Consider the following 18,005-nt stretch of genomic DNA (forward strand, 5'->3'; position numbering starts at 1 on the left):
AGGTGTGAAGGTGTGGGGGTGCTTTGCTGGTGACACTGTTAGGGATTTATTCAAAATTGAAGGCATACTGAACCAGCATGCCTACCACATCATCTTGCAGCGGCGTGCTATTCCATCCGGTTTGCATTTAGTTGCACCATCATTTATTTTTCAACAGGACAATGACCCCAAACACACCTCCAGGCTGTGTAAGGGCTATTTGACTAAGAAGGAGAGTGATGGGGTGCTACGCCAGATGACCTGGTCTCTACAGTCACCAGACCTGAACCCAATCGAGATGGTTTGGGGTGAGCTGGACCACAGAGTAAAGGCAAATGGGCCAACAAGTGCTAAGCATCTCTGGGAACTTCTTCAAGACTGTTGGAAAACCATTTCCAGTGACTACCTCTTGAAGCTCATCAAGAGAATACCAAGAGTATGCAAAGTAGTAATGAAAGCAAAAGGTGGCTACTTTGAAGAACCTAGAATCTAAGACATATTTTCAGTTGTTTCACACTTTTTTAAGTATTTCATTCCACATGTGTTAATTCATAGTATGGATGCCTTCAATGTGAATCTACAGTTTTCAGAGTCCTGAAAATAAAGAAAACTCTTTGAATGAGAAGGTGTGTCCAAACTTTTGGTCTGTACTGTATATATATATTACATATTTACAAAATTTGCAAAAAATTTATATAAATTTATATATAAAATTGAGTACACCACTCACATTTTTGTAAATTATTATAACTTTTCATGGGACAACATTGACGATATGACTGTTTGATATAATGTGCAGTGTCAGTGTACAGCTTATATAACAGTGTAAATTTGGTGCCCTCTAAATAACTCAACACACAACCATTTCTGTCTTAACGGCTGGCAACTAAAGTGAGTACACCCCCTAAGTGAAAATGCCCAAATTGTGCCCAATTAGTCATGTTACCTACCCGGTATTAGTGTTACAAGATCTCAGGTGTGAATGGAGAACAGGTGTATTACATTTGATGTTATCGCTCAATCAATTTCTCTTTCTGATCACTGGAAGTTTAACATGGCTCCTCATTGCAAAGAATTCTATGAGAATCTTAAAAATAGAATTGTTGCTCTACATAAAGATGGACGAGGATGTAAGAAGATTGTGAACACCCTTAAACTGAGCTGCAGCACGATGGCCAAGTGTTCGATAAGCCAAGCCCGAATGAACCGGCCAAGACTTGTACCAAATTTGAAATTGTCATGCACAAACTGAGCAGATTCACTCATTTCTATTTAGCAGCAGGTCATTGACTTCAAATCAGCTTCAGATAATGCACCATTGGGGTTCATTTTTGTATCAGAAACCGGACCCACCAGAGGATACGTTGATGACATCCTGGTTAGTTTAAATCTGTAAGGACTTGTTAACACATGGTTTATATGTTTTCCATCATGGTTTCCGGTGTTGCAGTACATAGTACTGTAGTGTATAATCACAGTCCAGACTCTACCTGGGGTTAAACTGGCATAAGCCAAAATGTACCTCCCAGGCAATATAATACCCCCTTTAGTAGCATTGAGCGATATACATAACAATTACTTAATTTTTAAACATTTTATGGGGATTCAACTTTGTCTGGTAAGTTAAGTGAAAAAGCTAACTGGCTTAAATAAATCTTAAAACTCTAAGAACATCGTCTTTTATTACTTCAAAATGAAAAACTTCACTATTCACAATATAATAAAAGTCAAACCTCTTGAAACTTCAACCTATACATGTGGCTGAGTATGTCATTTATTTTTTTTCTTAACTATTTATCGTTAGCGATAAATCACTTATTGCTCAATGCAAAGGACAACTATCCAGACAACAAATCTCCCAACAGTTGTCCTGTGCATTGGGACTTTAGACTAGCAAGTCCTTGCTTGCTACAATATAAACGTTTAAAGGTAAACACTGATAACATTAAAATGATCATGCTTATTTTCAAGATAAAGTGCATGCTCTGTTGTTGACTGCAGATTGAAGCTTGCAGGATATGTCAACCAATCTATGGAGTCACCGTGTGTAAATGATGATATCGCAACTCAACAGATTCGCTGTGAGACATTCAAGAGATGTTCACATATTCATTCACATTTTGCTTCAACTAGTCCTGTAGTATTTTCTCAAGTCAGTTTTCATGTGGTGGATGACTTTATGAAAGAGAAGCGAGTGGCTGTCTTCTGTTCCTGTCCGTATTAATTTGATTTGTTCAGAAGAAGCAGTTCCCATCATCTTTGTTTTTTTTAAGTATGCTTTGGTTGTCCAAGGTCCTTTGTGCATCCATAGTATACAACCCTAGCAAACATTAGGCTAAGGGTGATCCTAAGATACTTCCTTCCTGAATATGGTAGTGGGTTGAAAGTCTTAATTTGCATTTCTCGGATCCACCCAGTCAGTGATTCCATCATAGAAGGAAATTAAATTTGTCTGGCATGACTTGTTTGCTTCAAAACCATGCTGGCTCTGGTTAATTACAATATTCTTATCCATGTACTTACATGCTGTTTAATAATTTGTTCAAACATCTTTCCTCATATCTATCTGAATTAATTCTTTGAAATCTGTTTGGAAATGGATTAAGTATTGCTGTTATAAATGGCAGCAATAATGGTAGTGTGAAGAGACAAAGTCTAAGCACTATATATGTTTTCCTGAAAGATACGCATACATTCTTATAATTTATTTTCCATGATTTATGGAGTGGCGGCACTTGTGGAAACCGTTAAGAGAATATGTATTTGCAACAATACCAGCCTCAATGGAGCTTACAATCTAATTGCATACAAATGGCTTCTATACCAAACCTATAATAAATTACTCCCAGCCACTTACACATTGAAGTACAAACTGAATAAAGTGAATAAAATGCTCACTGGAATACCATGAATTATTTACAAAATTGAGTTTACAGAAATGATTATGAAAATAAAAAATAGGATTAAAATGAAGAAAAAAATAAACATCAAAATAAATATTAATAAAAACAATAAAATCTTAGGAGAGTAGATGCAAACACAATAAACGGTTCAGAACATAAAAATCACGTTATATTCTTATAGTCTGTCTACTCCTGATGTAGTAAGGCATTGTACAGGTATATTCATATTCAAATGTGTATATCCAGCTAAGGAATGAATTAATGTAGACCCTGTCACTATCTCTCTAAGAAGGTAATAAAAGGAAGAATTAATGCAATTTTTTTAAAATCTATCTCATAGAATTTTACTTCCATTAAACACATTATAATTTATGTACATTTACATTTAGGTATGTTCTTTAATAAACATTTCTCTCTAAACAAAGCGGTTCTTGTACTTAAATGATAAAGATCAGAATGTGCATTAACTAAATAGGCTCAATAGAAGATAATTTATTATGTTTTGCTGGCCTTTGAAAGAAGTAATCGTTCAGTCTTTGAATAAAATAATTTATATATTCATATGATGTGCGTTCTTTCATATGCTTTTATATTTACCGGAGAGTATTGAAAAGTAATTAAATGCACAGTATTCATTGTAAATAGATATTTATGTTTAGGATGTACCTACGTTCGAATTACAAAGTTCCTATAAACTAAAATATGAACAGGTATCTCATAACAGGGAAGAACCATTAGCTTTTCTGGTTACAATACATGCTTAGGTGTACTGAATGAGTTCCTCAAAATGACCATGATGCACACATGACCATGTCCTTGGTTCTCCTCTTCTTATGATACAATTATCATTTCCAACATAGTAGGGATGTCAACTTTTTACAGCAATTAAAGTGTTCTCTTGATTCCATAAACTTAATAAATAGTATTAAAGATGAGTTCTGGCAGTATGACTGTCATGAATGTGTCCCGCACTGGGAAGACCTCTTACGAGTCTGGGACCAGACGGTCACAATGCCTTATTGTTTGAAGGTCTACAATTGGTATTTGAATGTATCTACTTTTTTTTAGTGCAGCAAGGGTTAAGGACTTTTTCCTATCTGGCTGTTCTTTGTAGCCTTAATCTCAGGTGCAGCTCTTTTGTGACCACTTCCCTTTTCTACAAAAAGTCCCATGTCTTACTATTTGATGCTGGTTATAGATTTTCATTCTTTTGGAGACCACTTTGGAAGGAGAAAAAGGAGGAATACAGCTTCCTGGAGAAAAGTAAGGGTGCGGTGCTCAAATGAACTGGTCCAGTTACCAGGTGAACAGCAGAGAAAAGATGAAGAATCAACCTTGGTCATGATTAAGAGCTTTTTTGCTTGAAACACTTTGATGTTTCCTTGTTCTTATAATATATCCTTTACATCCATATGTTGAGCTTTTAATTCTCTTTAGTAAACTATATTTTTCATTTTGATTCCATTGCTGGTGCTGGATTCTTCAGCTTTACTTTGGAAAGAACCTCTCTCTAGAAAAATCTGAAGAGTCATGTCTATTGCAGATGTGGTGTTTTGCTGCATTGAAGAAACTTGGAGTGTTTTGCTTTTTGTGTCTTTTTCCCTCTGTTTGTCTCCCTTACCTTGTGTTATGTTTCTGCAGTGGCTAGACTACTACTCTCGCTGGCCTTTTTTACTAGCCAGGGTGAGTTCAGGGCAAGCGAGGGTCTAGGCACATGATGGCGATGGGGTAAGGACCCATATGGGGACTTTAGGGAGCTTATGGCACAGACTAAGGTCAGTTGCAGCAGGTGTCCCCTCTCCCTATCGCCAAGGCCTTCCTTCTATACAAACCCCATTGTCATTGAGCTGCATGCTGAGCATCGGTACTCTCTGGTGTGACGAAGACTCCCTGCAATCAGTTTATTGTTGGGAGGATTCTTCTACAAGAAATAGAATTGTAAAATAATGTGAATTCTCCTTAATGATATAAGAGTCCTGAATATCCATTACCTATTGAAGCTTGTACCCATCTTATTATAAGAAAATGGTCTAAAATTTGGTTCTATATTAAGGAAATTCACCTTAGTAAAAGACAGAAATCAAACCAGATGAAGACGGGAGTTGTGGGTCACTTGGTACCTTTAGGCTTACTGTGCTTAACTATGGAGCATTTTTCTAGGTTTTCTCACGTCAGTAGAAGCAGCGGGTAGTTTACAGTGAGTTATTCATGGTTTTTCCTCTACTTGCTTATATTATGTACATATACACTGATTGGGGCTCATTTCTTGCTTTTTACATGTCTATATTGCTCCATATCACTGTATGTTTTGCTTTTGCCATTGATGTTTCTGACTATTGCATCTTATATTACATAGGCTTTCCATGGTTCAGTTTGTTATTTTATATACACACATGAACAAAATTGTTGGTATCCTTCTGAGAAAGTAAGAAAAACCCACAATAGTCGTTGAATCAACTTCAAACTGGCAAAAGTAATTTTCAATTAAAGTTTGCAGAATATCAACAAATGAAAATCAGACATTGCTTTTGAATTGTGGTGTGTACAGGTGCCAGGACTGCAACGAGGCAATAGAGGCGACTCGGCAATGGCTCTTACAGAGTTTATATTGTAGCAACAAAGAGTTAGCGGTGTTTGGGGAGAATCACAGTGTAATACAATTGACTTGGATGAGACAAATCAATACACAGTTGGTGATTTGCAAAATAACAATTTGCAGTAACTTGAATCTAAGCAACAGATTCCTCCAACATTAATCTAATGCGGGTCTCTTTTGTCGGGGAAGAGTCAGCGTCACCCAATGTCTTATGACTACATTCCCCTTGCACAGATTCCTCAAGGTAGTTAACTATTTATCTAAACAGTCTGCATGCAATATATTATGACACTAGTCCAACTCCTATAAATAGCTTCCCTTTCTTAACACTATACACGATGCAGTCACATTTAAATATTCACATTTGAATATGAATATACCTCTACAATGGTTTACTACATCAGCAGTAGACGCGACAGCACGACCCGCTTTGCTTATGCGCTAGATCCAAGATGCTGCTCTTGACCTCTGGTCTGCACTTTCCAGGCTTCAGTGCTTCACCTGTTGAGTCTGGTCTCTCTGGAATGGGTGGGCATTGAGTATTCGATTTTTGTGTTCCTCCTGTAGTCAGTATGGTTCAGGTTCTTGCCAGGTTCTGCTAACCTCAAGGTGATTTCAGTGCAATGGAAACAGGCTGCTCTGATGTGTGAACGTCGGCTTCCCTGCAAGTCTCGGCGACAACTCCTCCCCTACTCTAGCATCCCAACCTTTTAAATTTTGTAACAGTGCCACAGTTGTCACCTAATCCGGCATCCCATTCAATTCCTTCCCTGGAGGAAACACTCTCATCAGGCTTTAGTTCTGTTTGGCTCTGTCTAACCATCAGGTGGCGATGTTTGTTTGGAATACAAGCAACGGTTCTTTGTCATCCCTTTACAATGGTTCAACAGAAAAACAAACTAATTCCTAGATTCCTGAATGATGGTACCCATAGAAAAGATAACATAATAATTTGACCATAAGAACATGTTAAATTAAAGTGTGTCCTGTAGTTATCCCAGATGTCTATAAACTTGTAGTCAGTTTGCCTATTTAAAGTGTAAAAGTAGTCACTGTGCTGTTTGTTATCATTGTGTTTACCACACAGAACATGGACCAATAATAGCTAAAAAGAGAATTGTCTCCAGAGATTAGAAAAAAAAATGATAGTCAAACATGTTAATGGTATAGACTACAAGACCATCCAAACAGCCTAATGGAAAATTGTTGATAAACTGAAGGGATGGATAATACAAATGGTTACCAAATAGCCCAGAACAACTAAGAGATTTAAAGTGAACTCCAAGGTCAAGGTACATCATTGTCAGATAGCACTATGATTTTTGGCAAGTCCATAAGCTCTATCTTTGTTAAAATTAAGTATACAAAGAAAAGAGCATTGTACCTACTGTGAGACATGAAGGAAGCTTGGTTATGTTTGGGGGCTGCTTTGCTGTATCTGCTACAGGGTGTCTTGAATCTGTGCAGTGTACAATGAAATCTCAAAACTACCAAGGCTTTCTAAAATAAAAAGTGCTGCCCAGTGTCAGAAACCTTGGTCTGAGCTGCACATCACAGGTCCTCCAGCAGACTAATGACCCAAATTACACAGCTAAAAACATCCAAGAATGGCAAAGAGCAATACGCTGGGATATGTTTTGAAGTGACTACTATGAGCTCTGATCTAAATCCTATTAAAAATGTGTGGAAGGATCCTGCAGTCTGAAGAAGGCACCTTCAAACTTGAGACAGTGGTTGTGGCTTGCTGACAAGGAGCAGGACAGCAGTTTTTTTAAATATATAATCTGAGAGCAGCATAATATAGAGGCAGAGACCTTGATTCTAGGGATCCGTCACTTACGTAGCAGCTTGCTTTACTTTCAATGCAATCAGTGTTTTATCAGCAGGAGATTTTGACTGCAGGACTATGTGTCACATGCAAGCCAAACCAGCTAATCTATGTAGCCCTGCCCCCACCACTAATTAGCAGCTTGTTGATAATGTACAGTGAATGTGGTGCCCTTTGCCTAGTCACCACAGATAATAACTATATGTATATTTAAATCTGTATAACATGTGTTAGCCTTGATGGGATTTAGTTTTCTCTGCTGTTCACTACAAACACATTTGCCCACACTCGCTTATTGGGGCTATTCATTTGAGATAAAACCAACGCTTGAGTGTGCGCCCTAAAAGAAGATAGGGGAGGAGCTTAGTTCTGAGGTAAATTCAGTGAGAGTTGGAGTGGCAGCCAGGTTGGACGTATGAGGTGAAGTGAAGAGTGTAACATGGAGACGGTCCTGTCCTGAGGTGACTGATAAAACCTCTGGAGGGGCCAGCTACACATTGGCAGGGTATCAGTCCCTAGGCCACCAGGACTTCCAAGGTCAGTGGCAAACTGAAAAACAGTAATTAGCCTTTTTATAAGGAGCAGTGAATTTCCTGGGAGCACAATGGCACGTGTGAGTCTGGAAACTTCTAGAAGAAATAGTGCATTTTCCTTCAGGATTCCAGTCACCTGCTCACTAGAAGGGATTAACAATCTAGATTGTTCTTGTCTTGGAAATCCCAGGATACCAATATACCTATTCCCAGGTAGGGAAATAGTAGCAGAGGAAGAGTACACTATCACCATACAGCGGAGAAGCCAACGCTCATCAGGGCAGGAAGAACCACCATCATTGTATGCTGCTGTGAGAAAAGCACCAGTAAAAAGATAAAAGCTCCCTGTCCTGTCTCTGGCTGATTATTCCTGCTGCACCATCCCTACCTCGACATCACCAGGAATCAGCCCTAGTTGGGGGGACAAGAGGCCCTCCATCTGGCACTGTGCATCACTACCTAACTCCAGGGCATCTTCAGCAATGCCCGGCCATACAAAACCGAACATCTCAACTGGCATCACAAACTCTTTATTTATTTATTTTAGTTTATTTCTGCCTCTTTAAATATTGTTTTTAACCCCCCCATTACTAAAGTCTGTCACACGCACCCGGTACGGCCACCTCACCACTCGGACCGACCACCGTGACACCAAAGGTATACCGGGGACAGCACATGTACATAGGAAGAGTTGGCGAAGTAATACTCAGCATTCTGGCTACATCTACTGGAAGCAAAACAGGGATTCTATCAAAATTACACCAAGTAATCCAATAAGTGATACATGGGTAGAATCAAGCTTTCTGCCCATACATCATGCTCTTCTCATATTCCATACAAAATCCTGCTGACAAATTCCCTGTAATAAGAATTGCGGCAAAATAAATGCACAGTTGTTATAGTTGTCTCCATTCTTAGTATAAATTTTCATGCAGTACTGTCCCTTTAAATAACAGGCTTATAAAAATTCTTATCTTAGCTCATTAACGTCAGTAATTTCTGGGAGCTTTTCCCCAGTCAGTATCATTTAATACAATAATGTATAGCTGAAAACAAACATACTGTTGTCTTAATTGCTTGTGAGTCTCTGCCAACATGTAGTGCTGCCTGCATATGTAATAACTCGTCTCCTTCTATAAGTGCTTAAATTAACAATAGGAAAACACCAGCTCTGGTTTATGTTCTTTTAAATGGTTAATCAATTTTTGCTTCTACTGATGGGATAGAAATGGTTATAATTAAGATACTCCGAATGTTTCGTATGTTAAAATTGTTCTGGAGCATCAATTCTCCTGCTTTCAGGTAGATATTGTACAACTTCTAATACTAGGAAGGGAAGACTTCTAAAAACTGGATGGGATTCAGCATGGAGTCATCCACTAAGCTTCATAATTGCAGAAATATCGGAATTGGAGAATTGGAGACATATATGACAGTAAAAATGAAAAACATGAAAAAAGTTCTGCACTTTGCTATTTAGGTCTATTGAATTACATAAGAGATGTTTGAATTGATTTAATGCAAATCGAAGTCAAATTTTATGAAATTTGAAAGAGTTGTTTTTTTAAAGGAGCTACATGTGCATAGAAATAATTTGGGGATCATAATGTAGTGCCCCATGGGTCAGGTGTTTTAACCTACTCGTTGCTGGGTCGGGGACGCAGATCCTCTGCGATGTCATGGAGTGGCCTGGCTCGGTTCCATTGCCCCGAGGCGTACAGAAGGAGGGGTAGAGGGTGGTAGGAAGGATGGAGGTGTTAGTTGGAAGTTGAGGATGTTGAGGATAGGGGTGACGGTGAGGAAAGTCTTTAGATGATCATAACGCCACCTGCGGTACGCAGCCAGGTAATAGCCGCCGCTGCTGTTGCTGTCCTCTGGGGCAGATGTCACTGCAGCTAGGGTGGTCTTGCTTCCCGCTGGTGAAGCTAGGCTACAGGGATATGATGACAGTAGAGTGGAGTAATACGTTGGAGGTGCAGGACTGAGGGCAATTACAATCACTGGACGACACAGGTTGGAGTTTCCTTTTACTGGTATCCGGTGTAGTCCAGGAATTAATGGTCCGGTCAGCCTGGAAGTAGCAGGGGATTTATCTCTGCCTGGTAATTGTAAGCCTCCTTTTGTGTGCAGGTGTAGGTCACTGTGGCCTGAAGCCACACCGCGTCCCTCTCCTATGTGTGTTTGTGTCCTCCGTCTGACGGGTAGCGAGAGCCGCTACTGGGGCCCACTCTGTAGCAGTGACCTTGGGCTCTTTCTTGCCACTTCGCCTCCGGATTTCAGATGAGCCAGAAATGGTGAACTCTTCTGGCCTCCGGTGTTGCTACTGGATCGTTGGTACCCAGTGGCCTGGGATGGCGGTATCTCACTTTATGCGCTTGGTCCTGGAAGCTGGGTAGCAGCTCTCAGACAGCGACCGTTCTCGTTGCTCTGTATTATTGTTCTGAGGTCTCACTTCCATTTCCTCCCTAATTCCTCCTCCAGGGAGGTCAGTATGTCCAGAGAGGCTCCATTCAACACAGGTTATGAGCTCCCCCTACTGGTCCAAAAGAGGAAGTGGTGTTGCATGTTAGTATACCTGGCAGAGATTTCCCCACTTCTTTCAAGCATGACATTGCCCCCAGGGATGAGAACAACGCCACTGTGGCTCCCAGAACCACTGGAGTGCCACAATATCCTGATGACAGATTCCTTTTAATGTCAATACCACAATACCCCTTGAGGGACAGATCACTATTCTCCTTAATGCACCCCTTCGCACAGTCAATTGGCGGAACTGCCCCAAAAGGCAGAAAATCTGCTTCGATATTTTATTAATTCTTTCTCATATCCAAATTTCACACCACATTCACTGACATAGTTCCTTGACAAAAGGTAACTGTGGAGACATGAGATGGTGCAAGTGATAGAGTCTCACTCTTCTGCTGGTTCACTAGGGATTAGAACCTCTGCAACTTCAGGGCAGCCACGGTCACTACACCAGCCAGCAGGACCCCACTTTTGGTGGAACCCACTTACAGGGAGATAGCGGCAAGCTTAGGAAGCTGACCGAGCACAGTGAGGTATGTTTCCAAGTGATCAGATAGTCCCATCCTGGATTCTACAAACAAATCCATTGACTCACTGTTGGGTAGGAGAGTAGTTCTGTAATCCACCAGCTGGAACCATGGTCCTTAGGCTGAAGTCTTGTAGATTCACACCCTCAGCTCCATGCAGAGAGCGTGTGTGATTCCAACCATGCACTGAAGCTATCACACAGGGTGAGTGTGCCATTTGACTGCAACCAATCACAGACGTCGCGACTGATGGTGGGCAGGAAAGCAGTGAATATGTATGAGAGTTAATGAATGGCTACGGAAGTAGTGTTACAGACAAGCGGGAGACTCGGTAAGTATAACTGTCCTGGTCTAATTTCCCTAGCCCTTTCTACCACCATTTTACAGCACAATGTTTGGGCACCCATAAACTTATATGGGGTTTGCCGTCTGGGCAGATGTTCGGGTTCAAGTCTGGGCTAAGTCCAAGACCTGCCAAACTCGAACATCTGAGGGTTCGCCCATCACTGAAGATAACGTGTGAAACAAGAATGAAAGCTATTGAGAAAAGGGCTTGGATTCTTTTAAAGAAGTTGTAAAGACATTTCTAGGTAACAACAAAGATTCAAAATTGAAGTCCCTCATGGAGAACATGCTGAAATGTTTCAAAGTCTTGGGTTGTCTGATGATTTTGAAGTTACTTTTTTTACATTCCCATTTGGACTACTTCCCTGAAAACCTTGGTGCTGTTAGCGAAGAGCAAGGAGAAGGGTTTCATCAGGATATCAAGGAGCTAGAACGGCAATACCAAGGTATATGGAACGTGACCATGATGGGGACGACTGCTGGATGCTTCACAAAGAAGATCCGCAGACTTTCCATAAAAGTAAATTGATCAAGAGAACAAGAGAAGCTTTGAACAGAAAAGGAAAAGGTGCAATAATTAATATCCAATAAAGTGGCAGAAGAATGTTCAAACAAATATATATATATATATATATATATATATGTATATATAATATTGAGTACATTTTGGTTACAATAGGGATTTTGCTCTTGTTCATCTCGCTTGTGTGTGATTTCTCATGTGTTTTGTGCGAAGTCCATAAGTGAGAGTTGAAAATAAAAGTTTTTTTAAAAAAATCAGGGCATAAGAAAACATAAGAATCAATCATTAGATTTCAAACAATTTTCTTAAACCCCTTTGCATACCTGTGTGATTAGGAGGGATAGTCTTTCCCCATTTTTTTTACTGTAAAAAAATATGAAAGTATGTTGTTGCACTGTATCATTTAATAGTCTGTTACTCCTGGGTTACCATTTGTTTTTATGATGAGGTCACATTGACATTGAGACTGTGTATGCGTGAAAAGGAATGAAAAGGGTTGTGTCACGATTCTGATTTGCGCTGCTACTTGTGGGCCTGATGCCTTGAGATGCTCACCTGTTTTGCACTCCTGTGGACAGGTTGGTTCTCTGCAACTGGTCCGTCGCTGATGTTGGGAGGGGTTTACCCACATGCTCCTCGTTCCGGGTAATTGCTCTGTTTTATCAGAGAGCATGCTCGCCCAGAACGACACCAGTCGCATTATGCAGTAAATTATGCAAGTAAATTATGCAGTAAATATTTTGAGCTCCTGTTTGTGTCTTGTTCTGATCTTGGCTACTCGACCCTGGGCTGTTATTGACTCTGCTTTTCCCACCCCTTTTGACCTTGTTGTTACCTCTTGGCTTCTGACCTCGGATTTCCTACTGACCTCGTCTCTGCCTGCTCTCTGTATCCCATATGTACTGGTATCCTGACCCTCGGCCTGTATCCTAACCTTGTTTCTGCCAGCTCCCTGTGTGTTGTCATGTCCTCCTGGTTTCTGATCCCGACTTGTCTGACTTTCTCTCTGCTCACTCTGTACGCTATTGATTCTAGTACCATCTAGTAACTAGTAACAAACCTCAAACTACGCCACATAGTGTCCAATATTCCATCCAGCGCCACCTAGTGACTAGTATCACTACTCTGTGGTGTCAAGCATCACATGTTGGATATAATGCTAGGATATCTCAGTGATATACAAATTTATATGTGCAATTCGTAGATAACAAATTCTTGAAAAAAAAATTGTCAATTTTGATGAATTTCATCTCTACTTAGAGTTTATTTTCTAATTCCAAACATTAATATCTAAATGCAAAGTGGTGAATTTCACAACCTATCAATAAGATCTTCTTCTTTGAAAGTGTTACTCGTCTGTGCCATACTTTGTCTCTTGAACCTAAGGGAGACTTGGGTAACTCCATGGAAAAAATATTCTCTTTTCCTTTCATGTACAGATGAAAACCCCTTTCTTTGTAAAATACTGTGACAGTATGCATGATAGAGAATGGAAATATCCTGCAAATAAATAAATATATAAATAAAAGTATAAAAAAACCACAGATCAAAGTGGAGGATGTTCCTCATGGGGTTTAGATTCAATCTCATTATATCACATTCTTTTTTGCCTTGATCCTTTTCATATGCTTCTGGCAATCTGTATGAATTTATCATGTTACTGTGAGAACTAATTATGAATGTCACAGCTTTAATGATAAATTGTAGCCCACAATTCCTCTATAGATACTGAATTAACTCTAATTTCTATTAAAAGGGGTCACTTTACAACTATAAATAAAATAATTCATACTGCTTTAAATTTTACTTTGTCATTATCACTTGTAATTAGTTATTGAGGAGACACATACTTTAAAAACATACCACTGTAACATATGTATGTTAATTGATGCCTAATGGAGTATAGGAGTATTTTTGGGCACTGGACAAACAGCAACTGTATATAAGACAAGATACAAGCTACAGTGGTGTGAAAAAGTGTTTGCCCCTTTCCTAATTTCTTATTATTTTGCATGTTTGTCACACATAAATGTTTCAGATCACCAAACAAATGTAAATATTAGATAAAAGTAACAAAAAATGCAGTTTATAAATAAAGGTTTTTATTATTAAGGGAAAGGAAATCCAAACCTACAGGTGAAATAGTGATCCCCCCACTTAAAACATAAATTAACTGTGATTTATCACCTTTTTGGGAAGCTGAATTCAATTTCCTTAGCCACACCCAGGCCTTGTTATCGTCTCACCTGTTCTCAATTACGATATCACTTAAATAGGACCTGCCTGACAAAGTAAAGTACACCAAAAGATCCTCAAAAGCTAGACATCATGACGAAAGTCAAAACATTTCAGGAAGAAATGAGAAACAAAATAATTTAGATCTATCAGTCTGGAAAAGGTTATAAAGCCATTTTTAAAGCTTTGGGACGCCAGCAAACCACAGAAAAAGCTATTATCCACAAATGGCAAAAACATGGAACAGTAGTCAACTTTCCAAGGAGAGGCCGGCCAAGCAAAATTATACCAAGAGAGCAGCAACGACTCATCAAAGAGGTCACAAAACATCCCCCAGCAACATCAAAAGAACTTCAGGTCTCACTTGCCTCAGTTAAGGTCAGTGTTCATGACTCCACCATAAGAAAGAGACTGGGCAAAAATGGTCTACATGGCAGATTTCCAAGACAAAAACCACTGCTAAGCAAAATGAATATAAATGTTCATCTCAGTTTTGCCAAAAACATCTTGATGATCCCCAAGACTTTTGAGAGACTACTCTGTGGACTGCAGAAACAAAAGTTTAACTTTTTGGAAGGTGTATATCTCATTACATCTGGCATAGAAGTAACACAACTTTTCAGAAAAGGAACATCATACCAACAGTAAAATATGGTGGTGGTAGTGTGATGATCTGGGGCTGTTTTGCTGCTTTAGGACCTGGAAGACTTAGTGTGGTAAATGGAATCATGAATTCTGCTGTCTGCCAAATAACTGGCCATCTGTTATTGACCTCAAGCTGAAGCGCTCTTGGGTTATGCAGAAGGACAATGATCCAAAACACTCCAGCAAGTCCTTAAGAAAAACAAAATTAAGAGTTTGGAGTGGCCTAGTCAAAGTCCTAACCTTAATCCGATTGAGATGTTGTGACATTACCTTACAAAGTTAGTTCATGATTGAAAACCCTCCAATGTGGCTGAATTACAACAATTCTGCAAAGATGAGTGGGACACAATTGTTCAAGAGCGTTGTAATATACTTTACTACTCATTGCCTATTATCACAAATGTTTGATTGCAGTTGTTGCTGCTAAAGGTGGTCCAACCAGTTATTAGGTTTAGGGGGCAATCACTTTTTTACACAGGGCCCTGTAGGTTTCGATTTCTTTTTCCTTTAATAATAAAGACCTTCATTTATAAACTGCATTTTCTGTTTTCTTGTGTTATCTTTGTCTAATATTTAAATTTGTTTGGTGATCTGAAACATTTAAGTGTGACAAACATGCAACAGATTAAGAAATCAGGAAGGGGGCAAACTCTTTTTCACACCACTGTATCTTAATGCCAAAAAATTTAATAATTCTAAAATATACTATAGTAAGCAATGTAGTTAGTAATCAGGGCCAGACTTGTAGGACCCGTGGAACATAAAGTGGGCCAGAAGGCAACAGGATGTTTATATTCCTAAATAAAATCATTACCTCACCAGTTTCTATAAGGCAAGGGTGGACAGTCTGTGGCCTGGAGGCCACATGTAGGCCTCTAATCCATTCTGTATGGCCTCCAACCATCTGATCAGTCGACCGTGCTCCACATCTTCTTAATGATGGCATATACATGCTGGCACTGGCGCCACCACTGGCTGCTGACATTGTTGCTCCTGTGATGGGAGCTCCCCTGGAGCTTCAGTACCATTTGGTATTGTCGGCAGCATAGTTGAAGAAAAGATCTCTGCCTGGAGATCTGAGCAGGGGAACGGGAGCGAAGTATTTGTTTCTGTTTGGTTATGATTATTGAATTATAATTACTTTTTGTTTTTGTTTTTTTTTCAACATTCAGTATATACATGAGGAAGGTCATATAGAACGAAACGTCGATATTGTACACTATATTACTATATTTTTCTTTCACTACAATATTTAGTGCCGGATTCTTCTTTCTATCTGAATACGGGATTGGACCCTTTTTGAGCACCAATCATAACCCCAGGTGTGCCGTACACCTATATATTTCTGCACAAAACATTATAATGAAGGCAATGTGGCCATGGGCTCCCACGGAGCTTCAGACCCTGGGTAGTAGCCAAGATTACTCTCATTATAATCCACCTCTGCTTAGTACATATCGAAAAGATACGTGGTAAGATTCCTATTTATGACCATCTTACCGTTGGGACCTTCATGATCTCAAGACCAGTACTCTATAGTCCCTTGTTAAAATGGAATGATGGTTGAACATACATTTTGCTTTACTTATTCATTAATTATCTGAGACAAAGAGAGATAGCCAAGCCCTGTATTCAGATGTTATGGTGGCCCTTCACATGATTTTTCAGAATAAGCTGTGTGTGCATGAGGTATATTACTATTTCTGGACATTATAGTCTGCGTATTCGGCATCGTTCATTAGTTTAGTTTTCTGCATTCTCTATATCTAATTTTTACCTGTCAGTGAAGCAGCAGCATGGTGGACATTATCCAACAAAACTATAATGCAAGTCACTACTTACGGGTAGTACAGATGGAAGAGTAGTCAGGAAAGCCGGAGTCTGGTAACAGGACGACTTGTATGGACACATGGAAAACAGAAGCGTATTTGGATCAAGATCTGGGGGTCAGTATTCCAGGAAGGCTCGTAATAGATTCAGGGAGAAAACTGAGATGTGGTCAGGTAACAATATGAGGTCTAAAGCCAGAAGGTCGCGACAGGAACAAGGAGCGGGCAGAGAGGAGTCAAACAACAATCTGGAATCAAAAAACAAAGATTAGAACATATGCAGAGGAACAGGCCAACAGCACAACTATTAAACCAGAATGTACAACTGCATATGTACTGGAACAGCATGCTCAGTAAAGAAACAAAGCAGTTTCCACAAAGATGAAACACCTGAGTTAAATACTTCCCAGAACCAGCAGGCCTCTCTGCCTCCCTTCCCTCTCCATACACTTTCATAGGTAGCTCCAAAAGACAATGACGATGTCACAACTTAGTGAATTTCACCAAAGCAGCTACTCATTGGGCTCAGCAATGAAACTGTAGTAAGTGACTGAGCCCATTGATTGGCTGCAGCGGTCATTCGTAATGTCTTTGTGATGTCACTGCTGCAGCAACGGCTGGGAGGAAGCAGCAGATCTGTGGAGGGTGTTTATTTTCAACAACTTCAATACTATTGAGAAATAAAAATTAATTTTGGAAAACCCATCACTGCAATCAGCGATGGAGCTGGCGGCCCCTAAAAGTGAAGTAGACGGTGTTTCTTCAGTCGCTCCTCTCTACACATTTCATGGACTACAGACAACACATACTTTAAATAAATTGAATCATTGGTTTCAAATGTAAAAATCAATACAATTTTTTTTCTATCCCTTAAGTGAACAGTGTAATGCTAAAGATTCATTTAATTAACTTTGAGCCTTTCACAATGCACAACTACCCCCAGCCTCTCCGCCTGTAGCAGTTTCAAGAAAAATGGATTTGTACTATTCATCTTAGGAAAAGAAAAAGTGCATTAATATTTGAAGCCATTTAAACCCATTAGCGGGTCATCTGAACATCACCGATCTGTTTTACATTGCTAATTGAGGCGGTAATGACTAGAAGTCCAGTTGCTAGTAATGCCTTGCGTGTTTTATCATTTTAATTTGCTACAATTCCTGGAAATATGTAAATTTGTTGCTGAGCAGTTGTAAAAATGCACAATAATTGGAAGTCTTCTTTACAGTTGTGAAACTGTGTTAATATGATTAACAGTTTGGATTTAGCATGATAATTGATGGTCGTGTATGAAAAGGCTGAATGAGTTGAGGGTTAGGCCACAAGCCGTAGTATTGTTGCAGCTTTTGCTTCCATTTTCAGAAAATCACGGCAAAGCTATGATAGAACTGCTACAATTGATCTTACCTTGAAACTCTAAAGTGGGCTTTACACGCTACGATATTGTTAATGAATTATCGTCGGGGTCACGGTGTTTGTGACGCACATCCGGCATCATTAATGATATCGCAGCGTGTGACACTTACGATCGCAAAAGCG

The sequence above is a fragment of the Anomaloglossus baeobatrachus genome, chromosome 6 (genome assembly GCF_048569485.1).
Source record: "Anomaloglossus baeobatrachus isolate aAnoBae1 chromosome 6, aAnoBae1.hap1, whole genome shotgun sequence".
Taxonomy (NCBI): Eukaryota; Metazoa; Chordata; class Amphibia; order Anura; family Aromobatidae; genus Anomaloglossus; species Anomaloglossus baeobatrachus.